Source organism: Propithecus coquereli, unplaced genomic scaffold, assembly GCF_000956105.1.
Source record: "Propithecus coquereli isolate 6110/MARCELLA unplaced genomic scaffold, Pcoq_1.0 Scaffold127, whole genome shotgun sequence".
Classification (NCBI taxonomy): domain Eukaryota; kingdom Metazoa; phylum Chordata; class Mammalia; order Primates; family Indriidae; genus Propithecus; species Propithecus coquereli.
In genome coordinates, this window is record NW_012136858.1 from 6263464 (window position 1) to 6282670 (window position 19207).

At 42.8% G+C, this 19207-nt stretch overlaps 1 protein-coding gene across 2 annotated transcripts in view; it reads left to right on the forward strand.

Annotated features, from left to right (window-relative positions):
• Nucleotides 1–2889: 2889 nt before the first annotated feature.
• Nucleotides 2890–19207, forward strand: part of ANKRD6 (ankyrin repeat domain 6) — a 191021-nt gene continuing 174703 nt past the window's right edge. The window contains exon 1 of one of the 2 annotated variants that reach the window (XM_012638237.1): nt 2890–3053. The gene's annotated coding sequence lies outside the window, so the exon portion shown is untranslated. The remainder of the gene's footprint in view (nt 3054–19207) is intronic. The other variant, XM_012638239.1, reaches the window with a different exon arrangement.

The following is a 19207-nucleotide window of genomic DNA, read 5'->3' on the forward strand; positions in this document are numbered from 1 at the left end:
AAAAAAAAAAAAAAAAACCAAAAACAAACAAAAAACTCCACATGAAATAGGGCAAAAAAACACGACCAAGTAACAAAAAAGGAAAGAAGAAGGGTTCTTAAACATTAAAGATGCTCAACTGTGCTGGTAATTGGGCAAATATAAATTACAACTATTATGAGAAATCATTTCACACCCATGAAGTAAACAAGTGCTGGCAAAGAGGAACTTTCATATAGTGCTGATGGAAATGAAAATTGTACAACCAGTTTAGACATTACATATTAAATTTAAACATACACATATCTTAAGACCCAACAATTCCACTTCTAGATATATGTCCTAAAAACATTCTTATATACATGTATCGGGAGAAATATTTAAGAATATTTATAGCAACATCGATTACAATAGTAAAAATTGGAGCTAACCCAACGTCCAAAACTAGAATGGATAATTAAATTGTGGTATATTCCTATAATGAAATACTACACTCAGGGAAATCGAACAGTTGAATCTCAGAAACACAATGCTGAGCAAAAAATGCAAGTTGCACAGGAATCATGCTGAGTGCTTCCATTTACAGAAAGTTCAAAAACAGGCAAACACGAACCATTAGTGTTCAGGGATACATATATTTGTGCTAAGAGAATTATTAGTACAAAATTCAGGATGCTGGTTTCCTCTGGAGGAGCAGGATATGATCCTAGAGAGGCACATGGAAGGCTTCTGACTTGAGTGGAAGCTTTACCAAAGGCAGTTTCAGTGCAGTGGCAGGGATAGAAGCCAGAGCAGTGTGCTGAAGGTTGAATTGAAGCTAACTAACAACATGAGAGATAGTGCAGTCAGGTCATTAAAGAAATGTTGCTGGAAATAGGAGCAGATTACATTATCACAAAGCAGTGAAAATGATCATCTGCAGAGCAGACTTCTTTCTCATGAGGCGGGGGTGGGGTGGGGTGCGGTGGGGTGAGGGTGGGCATATGAGGCTGGCAGTGATTGAGCTGAACAGAGGGGCAAGAGCAAAGCTGCAGGCTGGGAGCCTTTCTCACACAGAGGGAGATACAGGAGTCTCCTTTCACTCATTGCCCAAAGACTGTGAGCCCACTTGGAGATGAGCAAGCAAGATCTCCCAGCAGCTGAGCCACTACTGCCTGCCTTGGCTCTCATGAGGCCTCCTGCCAGGAATTCCCATTAATCAAAGTCTGAGAACAAATGCAGACCAGGCAGCTCCCAGGAGCACTCACATGTCTTGCAGGTTGGCTTGGGCTTTCCGGTTTCTTTCAGCGTGGTTGCTCTGACTGCTCACAAATATAACTTAAAACCCCATCTCATTGTGACTTTATGTTGATATTTTAAAAGCCTCTCAGGGAAATGGAGCACTCTTTGTTTTGGAAGTTTATTCAAGGGACTAGCTAGGAAAATTCTTTACTTTGGAAAAGTATAAGAGAGAAATGATCTCATTGAAAGGTAATGTGTACATACCTTGATTTCGGGGGGTTCTCCTGGAGCTCAGCGGTGACCTGCCTGGAGAGAAATCTGGAGCTAGCAATGGGCAGGGAAAGGAACCATGTTCTCTTAACAGCCCCGAGTGGGGAGCAACAGCAATGGAGAACAAATCTGAAGGCCAAAGGACACTCCTGCCTAATGCTCCTTCAAGGAGAGAGAAATACCGTAAGGAAAAGGAGGAGATCATTATGTTTCTTTTCTCCTGAAAACAAGGCCTATTTCAGAGGGAATAAGAAAAGTTAGATGCACAATAAGCTCGTTCCAAACCTTAGGTGAGACGGAAATTGCATTGTAGGTTCCACCTGCCTCCCCCTTCCATCTCTGCATTTGGAGAGCAGATACCTGTCCATGCTTCTTCAAAAGATTGAATGAGGGGCCGGGCGCGGTGGCTCACGCCTGTAATCCTAGCTCTCTGGGAGGCCGAGGCGGACGGATTGTTTGAGCTCAGGAGTTCGAGACCAGCCTGAGCAAGAGTGAGACCCCGTCTCTACTAAAATTAGAAAGAAATTAATCGGCCAACTAAAAATATATAGAAAAAATTAGCCGGGCATGGTGGCACACGCCTGTAGTCCCAGCTACTCGGGAGGCTGAGGCAGTAGGATCGCTTGAGCCCAGGAGTTTGAGGTTGCTGTGAGCTAGGATGACGCCACGGCACACTAGCCTGGGCAAAATAGTGAGACTCTGTCTCAAAAAAAAAAAAAGATTGAATGAGGTCCCAGCCATTCATGCATTGATTCAACAATAATTTATCGAATGCTTACTATGTTCAGGGAGCTCTTCCAGGTGGTACTGAAGAAGTAGCTGCGAAAGAACATAGTCAAAAATACATCGAGATAACGGTATGTAAAGCATGATATGAATTAGGGGTTAGGATCGCTCAATGCTTTTGCTTTTTCCATATGGGATGGTTCTGACAAGCTACTTACAAGACGAGCTGTTTGGAATAAAGGCTTCCTTTCCCCGCTTCAGCTACCCTACTGAATCTGAACCATTTCATTGTTGTTCAGCTTCCGTCAGGTGACTCGGATAAAGTGAACTACGGTTATATTGAAATATACACTGGACCACGGGTTGAGGATTGGAGGTTTCTCCCCCCAGTAAACCTGGTAACCTCTGCGCGGAAAACCCCAACCCACTCTAGGCCCCCTCCTCCCACTCTTAGAAGGAGGCCTCTTGGCGCCCAAGGGCCAGTGGATCCAGGCGGGAGCGGGCCGCAGACCCGGGACAACCCCAAGGCCTTCGCGGCCCCACGGCTCACGCGGCCCCGGCCGAGTCCCGGCCCGTCGCTGCGGGGCGCTGCGGCCCCAGTTTAGGAGCCGCCGGCGGGGCGACGCGGGCTGGGCGGGGCGGGCGGAGGGCCCTGCGGCGGCGGGCTGGCCACAGGTAACCCACCGGAGCCCGATCGCAGCCTGGCGGGCGGGAGGCTGGAGGCGCGGCGGGGGGCGGCGCCGAGGCCCAGGGGCCGCCGGAGCCAGCGGGATCCTGTCCCCCTCGCCTCCCGTCGCCCCCCACCCTGTCGCCGGCATCGGTCCCTGCGGCGCGGACGTCTGGCGCGGGAGAGAAAGGTACCGTGCGACCTCGCCGAGTCCCTTGGGACTCCCCTTAAACCGAGGGCCGGAGCCCCCCACCCCTGGGGTGCGTCTGGTCCGGGGAGGACGATGGTGGGGAGACCCCCGATCGCCGACTGCTTGGGGAGGAGACCAGACAGCGCACTGCCCCCTCCTGCGGCCTACGGGAGGGAGGGGGACTCCGCGGGGCACCTCCCTTTTCGCTTTGCCTCAGTTGTCTCCCTAGAATTTGAAACTTTGGGTGGGGGAAGGGCAGAGAACTTTCTCTTCTTTGCTTGTCCCCCTCCTATTTCTCCAGTGAGCTCGTAGAGTTTGGAGAAAGTGGAGGTGGTGGTGGGGATCACCGGGCGGTCTGCGAGCAGAAAGGAGGGTCGGCCCCCGCGAGTCGCCCGGCGCTCCCCGCGCAGTGACCGCGCCCCTCCCCGCCTCGGAGGACTGCAGACGGGTGCGGGTGCGGGAGGCGGGGGGCTCTCCTGCCCCGGGAGATGATCGCGACCCCGCAGGAGCCCCAGCTCTGTGAAGTGTGAGGAAGTGGCATCTCCCGCGGCCGGGGAAGCAAGCGCGTTGTCTGGTTTGCGTTCAGACGTCAGCTTACCGACACTTCTGTTGGGGATTTAAGTGTGGCGCTTCCGGTAGATTTGCGGGGCGGGAGGGGAAGTAGAGCATTATTTGCGACCCAGTGGGAGTTGGATTTCGTAAAGCTGGTCAAGAATGTTTTCCCTGAGGTATAGTGAGATAGTTTATGCGGTAGTAAAGGGATAGATCCACTTTGGGAGCCTGAGATTGAGTTCTGAAGCCACCACTTGTTAGGTGTGTGTGACTTTAGGAAACCCACATCTTTAAACCTTAGTTTTTAGAACTGTAAACTGAAGGTATTATACCTAATTTAGTCTTGTGGAAACTCAGTGAAGTGATGCAAGTAAACTGCTTGCCATGCTCTTAGGCATCCTTTTTTGTGAACCTGTTGGATGATGATATTCATTTATGCTTAGGTAGTATCTATTATGCCAATGTAAGCGTAAAGAACTCGGGCAATGAAGACAAACACACCTGGGTCCAAGGTGGTCCCATGTGTACTGATTGACACTGCGCCGAGGTTTCTCATCCTTAAAATAGCCATAGCAACCCTGTTGTTCTTGCATGTAGTAGGTGTATCTGTACTCAGACATGTTAAACTTCCTCTGTCATCCCAAGTATGTGCTTAGCATATGGTAACAACGAATTTTGAAAAAAAATTATGAATATAAATTAAAATTGGAAGTTTTCTACCCTCAAGGTCATAAGGGGGCCAGGGAGCGGTGGGGAGGGTAGAAGAGGGATGAAGAGGAATTAGAGACCAGAAAACAACTAGTTGCAGTGTTGGGAGATACAAACTAATGGCACCAAAAATTAACCTCTTAGCTTCCCACTTAAACCCATCAGCCTCTCCTAAGCCTCTCCAGATAAGCCTATGCTCCAAGTAGAAGCAGACTGCTTGTGATCCAACTCAGCTTAGAGACAAGGCACACTCGCAACTCCCAAGGCCTTCCCTCCCATAGAGAGATTCTGGGCCCACCACTGTGAAATATATCATACACTCAGACAGGTATAACTTAGAGGTACAATTTAAAGAATAACAACAGAACACACCCAAGTACCCATCACCCAGCTGAAGAGCTAGAACATCCCCAGGCTTTTAGAGCCCCTGAGCACCCATCTCCATGGCCATCCACTCTTTTCTCCCCCTCAACCTCCAGGAACCGCTATTGTGGGTTTTGTGTTAAATTTCCCCTTGCTTACATGAAAAACTCTGAGGAACAGAAGTTTCCAAACAAGCGTTTCCACAATAATTTGGAGCATTCTTATTTATTTGTTTTCTGAAGGAGCATTCTGTTGAACTTAAAAGCAGGGTATTGAGGGTAAGAAACAAACCACAAAAAAGCTGAAAGTCTCAAAGTGCTGGGATCTCCTAGTCTCTGTCTTCAAGGTTTCTCTCCTGTTTGTCTGGCACAGACCCTGAGGATATGTTCTGTCTGTGTAGGCAAGGCCCAGTCTCTTCCAAACATAGCTTGGAGGCTATAATTTTAAAAACTTTACTTGAGTCCCTGAGAATTGGAAAAACAGTAATTTGCATGCATGTGTTTTAGACCTTTGTTTTTTAATACAAATTACCCAGGGGGCATTGTATGGGATTTGAAGGATTAAGCTGGCAGAGTGACCTTTAAAAACGGTTTTAACCTAAATTTTTCTTTTTCTGGTTATTATGTTTGTGTTATAGTCTTTATTTTAAGTTATTTCTTCAGGGCTACACAGTTTTCCTCTGTAACTCTTACACTAACCTATTACTTTTTGGTTGAAGCAGAGATTCCCAAACTTGGTTCATGGAGCCCTTAGTGTCTGAGCAATATTTCACAGTTTCCCTAGGTTTCGTTAGTTAGTAGTAGTTAGGTTCAAACAACATAGTATTTATATCTTAACAATTTAGAAATCATTTGAAAAATATAAACTGAAAGAAAAATATTTTATATCATTTTAAATAACAATTACTAACAGGATCTGTGTGCCTGTACTCAAATCTTGGGATCACATTGGACACTGCCACTCTCATCTCCTGTCTCACGTTAATATTTCTGCAACACTTGCTTTTTATCACAGTAACCACAGAAAACCCAGCATTTATGATAGCAATGTACCATGGTACACTGTTGAAACCGTGAACTACCTCCAGTTATTAAGTTTGGCAGTGTCTAACAGTTCAGTACACCGTGTTTGCATTGAAAATTTTAAATATTCTAAGTTGCCCCTATGAATTTGCTACAGCTGCAAAACACCCAGTCATGGAGTGCAAAATAGTGAACTTTAAAGACATTATGCTAAGTGAAATAAGCTAGTCACAGTAGGGACAAATATTGTATGATTACACTATATCTGAAATATATAAAGTAGTCAAATTCATGGAGACAGTAGAATGGTGGTTACCAGGGTCTGGGGTGAGGACAGAATGGGGATTTCATCTGCTATTTTTGCAACTTCTACATGAGATTAGTATTATTTCAAAATAAAGTTTAAAAAAGTAAAAAAAAAAAAAAACCCTTCTGTTGATGGTGCCCCACTGCTGGACTGTACCAAAGCACTGAGGTTAGGGACAGCCTAGGAGTGACATCACCTTCCTTTCTCTCCTCCTCCTCCCCAGTCAAGGGAGAAGAGATGCAAGAAATAGCTATGTTCTTTCTCTTTTATCGGGAAGTGTCTGCATTTACTAGTGGGTTCCTGTATAAACCTGAAGGTCGGCTATTAAATCTCCCACTAAAATAGGAATTCTTAACCTGAGGTTCATCAGTGGGCTATAGATGCTCTATGATCTCCCAAAATTATGTGTAAGTATTTGCGTGAATGCTCATATGTATGTTTGAGGGGGAAGAAGTTCCGTAGCTTTCAGCAGATTCTCGAATGGTTCCCTAACTCTAAAAAGGTTAGTAAAGCACTATAAGAAAATATTGTTTACAGAGCTCTGCCTGCCTTAGAATAGGCTCCTTTACTTGAGTGGCTTAGCCTCCTTTGTTTCTCTGGCATGCCTTTCCTCCTACCAGCTTCCAGAGCCTTTCTTTCTGCTCAAACCTGGGATAAGCCTGAACAGTTCTTTTTCCTCAGAGCTTCCAGCTGTTCATCTGGATTCTGAAAACTCCAAGACCCATTCCTCAAGGACCAGGGAGGCCCCAGAGTGAACTATCCATAGGGCAGATGTGGAACTGAAGTCTGTGCAGGACTTAGCCTGACAACTGCCAAATCTCCCCACCCCCCTTAGGTTCCAGAAAAACATGAAAGGAGTAATAGTACGTGAGGTACACAGCTATAGAAAAGCTCATGGAGGTGGTACTGAATGACTGAAGTTCAGTAGATTCTGCCTTGGGGGAGGCAAATTTAATTTTAAGATTGTCTGTGGTTTACGCTTTGTTTCAGGTGTGTTGTAAATTCATACAGTACATTCTACCTTTTTAGTATCCAGTGATTTAGGTGAGCTATGGTGTTTATGGTATTATTAGAAAAGACATTAAGTATAAGTTAGAATTTACTTAATAAAAGGGCTCTCCAGTCATTCAGACTGGTTTTTAACTCACATGAATGGGCTGGATAAGTGGTAAAATGGTAACTTGCAAGCTCTTCTTGTACTTATGATTCTTCAATATTTGCATTTATCTTAGAAACCCTTCAATAAATCATGATTTGACACTTCCACCAACACAAGTATATTCTGTTAAGGTAGGCTAATGCTGTAACAAACATTTCCAAATCTCAGTGGCTTAATCCAGTAAAAGTTTATTACTAGCTCATATAATATCCAAATTGGTTATTCCTGGTTGGACAGCTCTCCTTCAGGTTACTCAGGGATCAAAATTCCTTCCTTCTTGTGATGCTACCATCTTCAGTATGTGGTCTCCAGAGTCACTACAAGGGGAAGAGAGTATGTAAAAAGCAAACCAAATAAACTACCTCCACCAGTAAGTGAAACACATCACTTCTGCTCACATTCCATTGGCCAGAAGCAGTTGCATGGCCCCACTTAGATTCAAGGAGGCTGGGCAACTGTTTCTGAACAAAAATCATTTACTTTGGGAGGGAAACAGAATTTTTTGGTGGTGAGTAACGATATTTTATCTAGTCTTTTTACTGGTCAATTAATTGTAACTGCTTTCATGTAATTGATTTCTCACTTTCCAAGCCTGTGTGTCTCTCTAATAAAATGTTATGCCTTCATAGTGTAAGGTGTGGATGAGACCTCCATATAGGAAACAATTGTATAATAATTGCCATGTGAGCAAACAAAAATGAGATTAGCCATCTAGGGTCAAACATTTATTAGGGAACAAAACATATTTAATTTACTCAGAGTCATTCAACCATGTAGAGAATTGTACATTTGAGAAAGATGGAGCAGAGGAAGATTAGCAAAGGACAGGAACATGCATGTCTTAATGACTTCATGAATGTTATCTTAAGAGTTTTAAACTACTTTAAGCAGCTGGCAATAGGCTAGTATGAAACTTTTTTTTTCACCTTCAAAACAAAGAGTCTCTGCCATGGAATGTATTACATAATCACAAAGTGCACGTGTCATTTTTACTTATTTGCTCTTAAGGGAAACTAAAGTTGTAAAATTTGGACCTGCTTGTCTTATTCGTTTGAAGTAAATTTGTGCCTGAGAGGGTGCCATTTGTCTGTATTCAGCACCTGACAGCTACAAATGAGACACATTGAGGGATTAAAAGATCATGTGAAACATCCCCAGACTCCGAGTCATGGAGAAACTTTAGTAATCTGCACTAACTACAGCAATGCTTCACTTATCCACTACTAGTTGGGATTGGGCTGTTCTCCCTAAGGACAATGTCCAGATAATTAAAATGTGTCATTTTTTGGCTGGGCAAGGTGGCTCACACCTGTAATCCTGGCACTTTGGGAGGTTGAGGTGGGAGGATTGCTTGAGGCCAGAAGTTTGACACCAGCCTGAGCAACAGTGAGGCCCTGTCTCTACAAAAAAATAGAAAAATTAGCTGGGTGTGGTAGCACATGCTTGTAGTCCCAGTTACTCAGGAGGCTGAGGCAGGAGGATCTCTTGAGCCCAGGAGTTTGTGGTTGCAGTGAACTATGATCGTGCCACTACACTGTAGCCAGGGCAACAGAGCAAAAAAAATTATCATCTTTTAAGTCCTAATTTTAAAACAAGTTGTATTTCATGGTGTCCATGTTGGTGCAGAGGAGGAAAAAATAATTTCCCTCTACCCTTGGGAGTTCTCAGCTGGGGACCCCTATAACAAAAGACAGATTGATAAGAGAAAAGCAAACAGACGTTTATTAACATGTATATTTCATATATACATGGGAGAAAACACAAGAAAAGAGTAACTCTAGAAAAGGTATATAGGGCCAAGTGAAGTTGCTCACACCTGTAATCCCATTGCTTTGGGAGACCGAGGCGGGAGGATGGCTTGAGGCCCGAAATTCAAGACCAGCCTCAGCAACATAGTGAAATCCCTATCTCTACAAAAAATATAAAAATTAGCTGGGTGTGGTGCTATTTGGGAGGCTGAGGCGAGAGGCTCTTTTGAACCCAGGAATTCGAGGTTACAGTGAGCTGTGATTGTGCCACTGCACTCCTGCCTGGGTGACAAAGCAAGACCCTGCATCTTTTTTAAAAAAAAGGTATCCTAGAACTCTGGCTTATATGGCATCTTCAACACAGAACAATAACTTTTTAGAGGGGTGGCAAGACAAAAAGGACCTTGAGTCTTCAGGGGGACAAGTGTAGAAAGGCAAACATATAGGAAAGTAATGGTAGATAAAGGGTAGTAATACCGTTTGTGATGTAGATTCCTCTGGTCACATCTCCTTTGTCCTTCCTGGTAGAGAGGAGAGGAGGGACACCTTTGTAAATTTATGTCCTGCTTTTAGGCAAATAGGGGAAGGGCCAAGAGCTTTGTTTGTATTCACTTCTTCTCAATTGCCTTCAGCTCAAAATAATCCTTATGCCAAAGTGACAAATTTTGGGGTGGCGTATCTTGCTACCCTTCATTGGAATTAAAGATGCACTAGCTGTGCATGGTGGCACGCCTGTGGTCCCAGGTACTTGGGAGGCTGAGGTGGGAGGATTGCTTGATGCTAGGAGTTCCCTACAGCACTACAAGGCTGTAGTGCTCTATGATTGCAGTGTGAATAGCCACTGCACTCCCGCCTGGGCAACATAGTGAGACCTTGTCTCAAAAAATAAATAAATAAACTAGCCATGGGCGAAATCCAGCCAGGTGCTTGTTTTTGTAAATAAAGTTTTAGTGGAACACGGCCACATTGATTCCTTTACATACTGTCTGTAGCTGCTTTCACACTACAATGGCAGAGTTGAGTAGTTGCCACAGAGACCACATGGCCTGCAAAACTTGATACATTTACTGTCTGCTCCTTTACAGAAAAAAGTTTATCAACCCCCTTCACTAGACATGGAATTAGTATGACTTGGTTTGAGAGTAACTCTGCTCCTAGTTAGAAGCTACTTAATCTTTCTGGCCCACTGTTACCTCATCGCTATAGTGGGGATAATAAAACCTACCTGACAAAGTAGTTAAATCGTTTTTAAAGTTAAATTAAATGACCCTGGGCAAGTCACTAAATTTATCTTCTAGTTAGCTATCTATCTTCCAGTTCCAGTTAGCTTCCTTGGACCAATACTTTTTTTTTTCTTTTTCTTTTTCTTTTTTTCGTTTGAGACATGGTCTCACTCCATTGCCTGGGCTGGAGTGCAGTGGCGTCATCATAGCTCACTGCAGCCTCAAACTCCTGGGCTCAGGTAATTGTCCTGCCTCAGCCTCCTGAGTAGCTGGGACTACAGGTGTGCACCACCATGCTTGGCTACTTTTTTTAATTTTTTGTACAGATGGGGTCTTGCTATGGTGGTCAGGCTGTAGACCAATACTTTTCAAATTTACCATGCATAAGAATCATCTGGGGAAACTATTAAAATTCAGAGATTCCCAGCCTCACTCCCTAGATTCTGATTCAGTACATCTGGGGAGGTACATTTAAAAAGCACCCCAGATACTGATGAAGGTGAACTGTGGTCCACATATTAAATAACTTAAACCCATGTGGCAACTTGTCTTTTGGTTCCTAAAAGTAGTTTGTCTTGAAGCTCTAAATATGCTTCTTGTCTCAACCAGCGTTGAAGCCTTGCCTACTTGATAGGAGAGCTTGGAATCAACAGAGGAATGCCCAGTGGCATTAATCATCGGCATTCTGAACAGGGCAGTAGGCTTATCTTGTAAATCAGATCACTCACTGCCTGAGCTCACCTATAGAGACATCTGCAGCTTTGCGTCCAAATAGAAATAATGATAGGAAGAGTTGGCACCAGGGCTTTAGTGAATGTGAATGGTGTACATTTGGAGCTTAATATGCCTCTTGATGCTAAGAGAGAACAAATTAAAGCTAAAAATTAGCATTATGGCCCTGGATTAGCCATCTCTTTTTAAAATCAAGGTAAAAATTCATAGCAGAAGGAGTTATGAGAGGAAGAACCTAAGTCCTGGTGCTTTACAGGAGCTTTAAGAATGGATGCTTATTTAATTGTTGGTGATTTCCTTAATCTCCAGAATGTATTATCCTGGGTTACACAATATCTAATGAATGGCTTGCTCTCTGAAGCCTTTGTTTTCCTCCATTTGCTGTTCAAAAACTTAGGAAAGAAGGCTGGGGCACGGTGGCTCAGGCCTGTAATCCTAACCCTCTGGGAGGCCGAGGCGGGCGGATTGTTTGAGCTCAGGAGTTCGAAAACCAGCCTGAGCAAGAGCGAGACCCCGTCTCTACTAAAAAATAGAAAGAAATTAATCAGACAACTAAAAATATATAGAAAAAATTAGCTGGGCATGGTGGCGCATGCCTGTAGTCCCAGCTACTCGGGAGGCTGAGGCAGGAGGATCACTTGAGCCCAGGAGTTTGAGGTTGCTGTGAGCTAGGCTGACGCCACGGCACTCACTCTAGCCAGCGCAAAAAAAAAAAAAAAAGAAATACATTTTGTAAGGCTGTAGTTGCCACAGAAAGTGATTCCTCTGGTGGATCTGGGCAACGTAAATTGAAAACATTTTGGAAAGGATTTACCATTCTAGATGCCATGAGGAACATTCATGATTCATGAGAGGAGGTCAAAATATCAACAATAACAGGAGTTTGGAAGAAGTTGATTCCAGTCCTCATGGATGACTTTAAAATGTCAGTGGAGGAAGTAACTGCAGATGTGGTGGAAACAGCAAGAGAGGTAGGATTAGAAGTAGAGCCTGAAGATGGGACTGAATTGCTGCAATCTCATGATAAAACTGTAATGGATGAGGAGTTGCTTCTTATGGACAAGCAAAGAAAGTGGTTTCTTGAGATGGAATTGTGAAAGTTGCAGATACCAGGATGAAATTACTTTTTGTCAGATCCAAACTAACTGGAGGCAAGAGGGCATGAAGGGGGAGGGCTCGTGCTCGCATGACTGAGGTAATGACTGTCTCGAGGACTTCTAAAATAAACCCACAAGAAATTCTTTCTTTAGGACTACAGCAATTCAGATAAAATGCTCTTGAAAGAACACCTGCCCAATAATGACGCCAGGTCTGGCCTTGATTTTCCAAAACCAATGAACTCTGTTGCTAAGCAGCCTATGAGAACTTCTCATTCTGCCAGTAGATTTCCCTTTACCCTCCCCTCTGCCATAGCTGTGCGTCTCAGGCTATAGTCCTCTTTTCTATTATAATTCCCAAATAAATTCAATATATTTGGAGATATTTTTTCTCTGATTTTTAAATTTTGGGTTGGAAGAATCTATTCCTGGTGAAGTTCCTGTGAACATTGTTGAAATGCCAACAAAGAATTTACAATCTTACAATTTTTACAATTTTACAATTTACAAAGAGTTTACAAAGAATTTACAATCTTACATAAACTTAGTTGATAAAGCAGTGGCAGGGTTGGAGAGGATTGACTCCAATTTTGGAAGTCGTTGTGGTGGTAAAGTGCTATCAAACAGCATCGCATGCTGCAGAGAAATCTCTTGTAAAAGGAAGAGTCAATCAGTGCTACAAACTTCATTGTTGTCTTGTTTTAAGCAACCGCCACGGCCACCCCTACCTTCAGCAACCACCGCCCGATCAGTCAGCAGCTATCAACATTGAGGCAGGATTCTCCATAAGCAAAAGATTAGGACTTGCTGAAGGCTCAGATGATCATTAGCATTTTTATCAATGAAGTATTTCTTTTTTTTTTTTTTTTCTTTTTGTGAAAGGGTCTCACTCTGTCACCCGGGCTAGAGTGCAGTGGCATCATCATAGTTCACTGCACCTCAAACTCCTAGGCTCAAGAGATCCTCCTGTCTCAGCCTCCCGGGTAGCTGGGACTACAGGCTCGTGTCACTATGTCTGGCTTTTTTCTTTTTTTTGTAGAGATGGGGTCTCACTGTTGGTCAGGATGGTCTTGAACTCCGGGCCTCGGGGAGTCCTCCTGCCTCAGCCTCCCAGAGTGCTAGGATTATAGGCATGAACCACAGTGCCTAGCCCCAGCAATAAAGTATTTTTTTATTAAGTTATATACATTGTGTTTTTTAGGCATAAAGCTATGGCACACTTAATAGACTACAGTATAATGTAAATATAACTTCTATATGCACTGAGAAACCAAAAAATTCTTGTGGCTCTCTTTATGTGATATTCACTTTATTTTGGTGGTCTGGAACTAAATCCGCAATATCTCCAAGGTATGCCTGTATAATTAGAATTACTAAAATTCAAAGTACACTCTCTTTTTAGGAGCCCATCATTGTCAGGAAGGCAGGAATACCTTTGTGGACTGCATTCTCAAAAATTTGTGAAATAAACAGCCATCTTTTATTGTTATTAAAATGGTAGCTCTAGATCATTTCTTTTTTCCCCTCCAAAATGTGTAACAGTTCTAATTTCCCTCTAGATATCAGAATTTCTTTCCTTTCTATTACTAAATCCTGGAGAAAAGGCCGTTTTGAAAAAAATAGAGCTTGTATCTTTAAAAACTGTTATTTTGATGTACCAAAACCCAATTACCTGATGCTCCTTGCGAATTTCTTTTTAAGTCCTAAATTGACTAATTTGTATTCTTCCCTTAGTTCTTAAAGAATCAAAAACACTAACACTGAACTTAATAGTTGGTTGTATTAAAAGCAACCAGGTTTTTGTGTCTAAAAAGGTTTTTGTGTCATAAACTATTCTATCTGCTTTTGCTTCAGGATTTTTGTGCAGTTTCTTATTACACACCCCCTTCCTTTTGAAATTTTCCTAATGTCAGGGACATTTACTGTAAGAGTCAAAAAATAAATCTTAAGGGACCTTTAGTATATGCTCTGAATTTACTAGCCAACTAGTTTGGATGGAAGTTAATATCCCACTTATGTAAGATGTACTTCTTGTTAGTGTTGATGAAAGATGTATACAAAGAAAAGAGAAGACATATTCCCCAAATTTAAGCAAATAGAAGCCATGTAACTCCTGATAGATTCTGTATAAGAAAAAGTAACATCAGAGGCTATTAGGATATTTCAGTGAAAATATCCTAAATGTTATGTTATTATACTAAATCTAGGAGGGAAGACCAAGTATTTTTTTTTTTTTTTTTTTTGTGTTGCCTGGGCTAGAGTGCCATGGCGTCATCCTAGCTCACAGCAACCTCAAACTCCTGGGCTCAAGTGATCCTTCTGCTTCAGCCTCCCGAGTAGCTGGGACTACAGGCATGTGCCACCATACCCGGCTAGTTTTTTTTTTTTTTTCCCTATATATTTTTAGTTGTCCAATTAATTTCTTTCTATTTTTAGTAGAGACGGGGTCTTGCTCTTGCTCAGGCTGGTTTCGAACTCCTGAGCTCAAACAATCCACCCGCCTCTGCCTCCCAGAGAGCTAGGATTACAGGTGTGAGCCACCGCGCCCGGCCTGGAAGACCAAGTATTGATTGTAACCTACTCGGATATGATAAATCCACAGTGGAGCTGCCTGAACCGCTCAGAATAAATGACATTCATTAAGGCTGAGTGTATTGTGCTAGGATCAGGGATGCAAACTGTTTTACTGTTCTCTGCAAAGCCTAATCCCTCCACCTGAAAAATAATTTAAAAAAATTTTTTTGAAGTGGTGACTCTCTTTTGGCCTGCCTATTGATTTGTTTTTTCTTTCTAAGTAGCATTAAGTAATGCATTTTAAAACACCAAGCCCCCACATTCAAACCTGGTTGAATGACCTTGCTTGGAAAAGGACAATAAAGATGCCCTTTATGGGAAGTCTGTGTCATGAGAGACTGGCAGGCTCTAAGGAGAGGAGTGCAGACCTGGCAGCCAAGAAGGCCAGGTTCTCATTTCATGTCTGACAGCAGCCTTTGTGCCCTCTGCCAGGTAAGTCTCCTGCTTCCACGGCTTCGCTTTTCTGTTTTCTTAGAAAGGTGACCACTGGCCCGGTGATTCAGACTGGTCTTCATTGACTAGTCCCCCGCTCCCGTGGATTTGAGTCACAGTAACATTGTTTTAGCTTCACGAATTATCATAAGGTAAATACCCTTGTAAAATCACCACTCTGGTCAGGAAGTAAAACTTTGCCAGTCACTCCAGCGGCTCCTCCTGTGTCCCATCCCAGTCATAACTCCCTCCCTCCCTCCAAAAGTAACTGCAGGCTATCCTCCCTCGCATGGTATTGTGTACTGGAGAAATGATAGCACACACTGAAACCCTGATAAGCTACGTTAATGATCAGTGCAGAAAACTGTGATTGTTCTGGGACCTTTAATATTTTTGTGAAAACATTAAAAGCCCTCTTACTGCCAGTGCAGTGGCTCACGCTGGTAATAGCAGCACTTTGGGAGGCCAAGGTGGTTGGATCCCTTGAGGCCAGGAGTTTGAGACCAGCCTGGGCAACAAAGCTAGACACTGTCTCTACAAAAAAAGTAAAAACGTATCAAGAGTAGGTTGAATAGTGGTTGCCTTTTTTTTTCATCACATAACTTAGGATGCACAACAAGGATCTTTTCTACGCCTTGATGAATTTTTATATCCCTTTTAAAGTTTGGATCAACTTCTGACATTTTATCCTTCCTGCTTTCAATGTTGTGAAGAAGTGTCTCCAAGAGTTCCTTTAATGTGAAGTTTTTGTGGGTGTCATTTCTTCATTTTTTTCATCGCAACCACTTTTCTTGTCTGTGTTGATAACTTCTCTTCATGAAGCTCCTCTGGGGGCACATGTAGAGTCTTCAAGTGGTGGCGATGTCAACATTCCCATGGTCAGCTGTTCCTTCCATAACTCTGTTTACATTCCATTCGTATTTCACTTCCAGTGTTACCATTTTCATTTCTTTGCTGCACTTTCATCTTTGTTGGCCCCTTTTGATTATTTCATTTTTGTGAAATGTTATGCGGGTTTATCCACGGGAGACCAGGAGGCAACACACATACATGATTTGTTGTCTGTGCGTGAACTGAATATCAGATGAGGAGTGACCGGTCACAGACAGACTTTGAAAGGAGTGCTGTGACTGTTCACTAATCATGAGACAAATCTATTAATTGCATAGTGCTTTGTAGCCTGAGAGCCATTAGCAAAGTTTGTGCTTTATGCAGTTTCTCAAAGTCAATCCACTGTGATAAGTGAAATTTGAACTGCGTGGTTGGGGGACTGCTGTTATTTAACTAAACTGTAGAACTGAAATTGTGCATATTGGAATCATTTAAAGCTTCGGTCCCCAAGCCCCAGGCCATGGACTAGTACAGGTCCATGGCCTGTTAGGAACTGGGTTGCACAGCAAGAGGTGAGTGGTGGATGAGTGAGGGAAGCTTTATCTGTATTTATAGCTGCTTCCCATCACTCACATCACTGCATAAACTCTGCCTCCTATCAGATCAATGGCAGCGTTAGATTCTCGTAGGAGTAGGACCCCCTACCGTAAACTGCGCATGTGAGGGATCTAGGTTGTGCTCTCCTTAGGAGACTCTAATGCCTGATGATCTGCGGTGGAGCTGAGGCAGTGACGCTAGCGCTGGGGAGCGGCTGCAAATACAGATGATCATTAGTAGAGAGGCGGGACTGCACAATAAATGTAATGTGCTTGAATCATCCTGAAACCATCGCCCTCCAGCACCCCCATCCGTGGAAAAACTATTTTCCACGAAACTGGTCCCTGATGCCAAAAAAGATTTGAGACTGCTGATTTAAAGTAAAAAGACTGCTCGCATGATCCTAACTTTTATAGTAATCACTTCCTAGTATATTTTTATAGTTCTACTACCCAAATGCGCATCTTTAAACACTGTCGTTTAGTGTTGTCCCTTCAAATGTTTTTGTTATGTCTTCCAGGTCTTTTGTTGTTTGTTTGTGTTTGAGACAGGGTCTTGCTCTGTCACCCAGGCTAGAGTGCAGAGGTGCCATCGTAGCTCACTGCAGCCTCAAACTCCTAGGCTTGAGCAATCCTCTTGCCTCAACCTTCTGAGTAGCTGGGACTACAGACATGTACCATTGTGCCCAGCTAATTTTTTTATTTTTAGTGGAGATTGGGTCTTGCTCTTGCTCAGGCTGGTCTTGAACTCCTGAGCTCAAGCAATCCTCCACTTTGGCCTCCCACAGTGCTAGGATTACAGGTGTGAGCCACCACACCTGGCCTAATTTTTACATTTTTTTGTAGAGACAGAGTCTCACTATATTGGTCAGGCTGGTCTCCAACTGCTGGCCTCAAGCAAGCCTGCTGCCTTGGCCTCCCAAAGTGCTGGGATTGCAGGCATGAGCCACCACACCTGGCTTTTTTTTTTTTTTTCCTTAAGCTATGGGTTTACTCTCTATCTTAGTTTGCCAGTGCTGCCATAACAAAGGACCACAGATTGGGTGGTTTAAACAACAGAAATTTATTTTCTCACAGTTCTGGTGTTGGCAGAGTTGGTTTCTCCTGAGGCCACTCTCCTTGGCATGCAGATGGCTACCTGCGTGGCGAGACGCCATGCCCTCACACGCCTCCCTGGCATTTCTCTCTGTATGTCCCAATCTCACCAGTCAGACTGGATAAGGGCCTACCCTAATGGCCTCATTTTAACTTAATTATCCCTTTCGAGGCCCTCTCTCCAAATACAGTCACAGTCTGAGGTATTGAGGTTTAAGACTTCAACACATGGACTTGTTCAGCCCATAACATCCTCCATCCCTTTCTTTTCTTTACTACCTGTCTATCCAAATAGCTGGGCTGTTTGACGACTAGTCACATAAAACATAAATTATAGTCACATAAACTTTTCAGTGAAGAGTCAGGATCATCCATGAAGGACACCATTGAAGATTAAGCCTGGATTATGTGGAGTAAAATTATGTTCCAGTTACCAAGACTATATAACAAATCACCCTAAAACTTGGTAGCTTAAAACAGAAACAATTATTTATTATCTCTAACAGTCTGATAGTCAGGAATGCTATAGTGCACCATAACTGCACCTGGGAAAAGCCACAGCACTCCAGCCTGGGTGACATAAAGAGACCCCGTCTCCCTTCAGAAAAAAAAATCGGAGGAGATTCAAAAATACTTTATAGATTAGCAAGATTTAGGAAGAATATGGGGGGGCATTTTTTTTTCACTAGGATTAATTATTTTTCTCAATTTTTTTGTTAAATTTGCTAGTTAGGATCATTTCAGAATGAGAGTCAGTGGAGGTGGTGGGAAAGAAATGAAATAATTATCTCAGAGTCACAGTATCTACCTCTGCTGGATTCTACTAACACCATATTAGTGTTCTGCAATTCACAAAGTGGAGTTTTAGTTCCTTGAGATTCATACATACCTCGGAAGCTACGGAATTTCTTGAAATTGGGATAAACACACTCAGGTATTACATACGCTTTTGTATGAAGTAAGAAGAGCCTGTACTAGAAGTGTCAGAAGAACACGTGCTAAGGAGCAGGAAGAATATGTAGAGGAGGGGAAGCAAGGTGAGCAGACGAAGTTGAGTAGGAGAGAGTGTATTCATTGATGGGAAAGAATAGAATTGGCGAGAGGTGAGATTGCTTATGGCAGTGTAAACTTGTGCTACAGTTTTATGTGCTGTTTGTAGGAAGATATGTAGTTACCTAAGTGATTTCACAGTTCAAAGAAGTAAGAGATTCGTGGCTTCATGTTAAATCAATTTATGTCCATTGCAAAGCTGATTTAAATTTTATTAGCAGTCCACATTCACTCATAACAACTCAGTATCATTTTTAAAATAAAGATGTTTTGGGTTCATTCATAAAGGAAAAATAGGAACATTATTAAAATATGTAAAGAATATAAGCTCTCTAATTTATTGTAGTTCGTTTGAAATTCACACGCTGCAGAAATGAAGGCAACATGCGATTCAGATTCTTGTGAAGGGAGTATAAGAAATGATGTTGTTGAATCTTTATACCCCTGGAAGTTTGTCTGATAAATTGAGTAGTTGTCACCCTGAGTTTCATGCAATTCATAGCATAAAAATGGAACTAAAAATCAATTTATTTATGTTCCACCTCACTCCACAGGCTTATTAGAGGTGACCAGTGCTGATTTTAAAAATGAAGTGGGAGTTCTCATATTTTGTATGACTTCCATGCACATGTGTGTTTAATAAATTTGTAAAAAAAAAAAAGAGA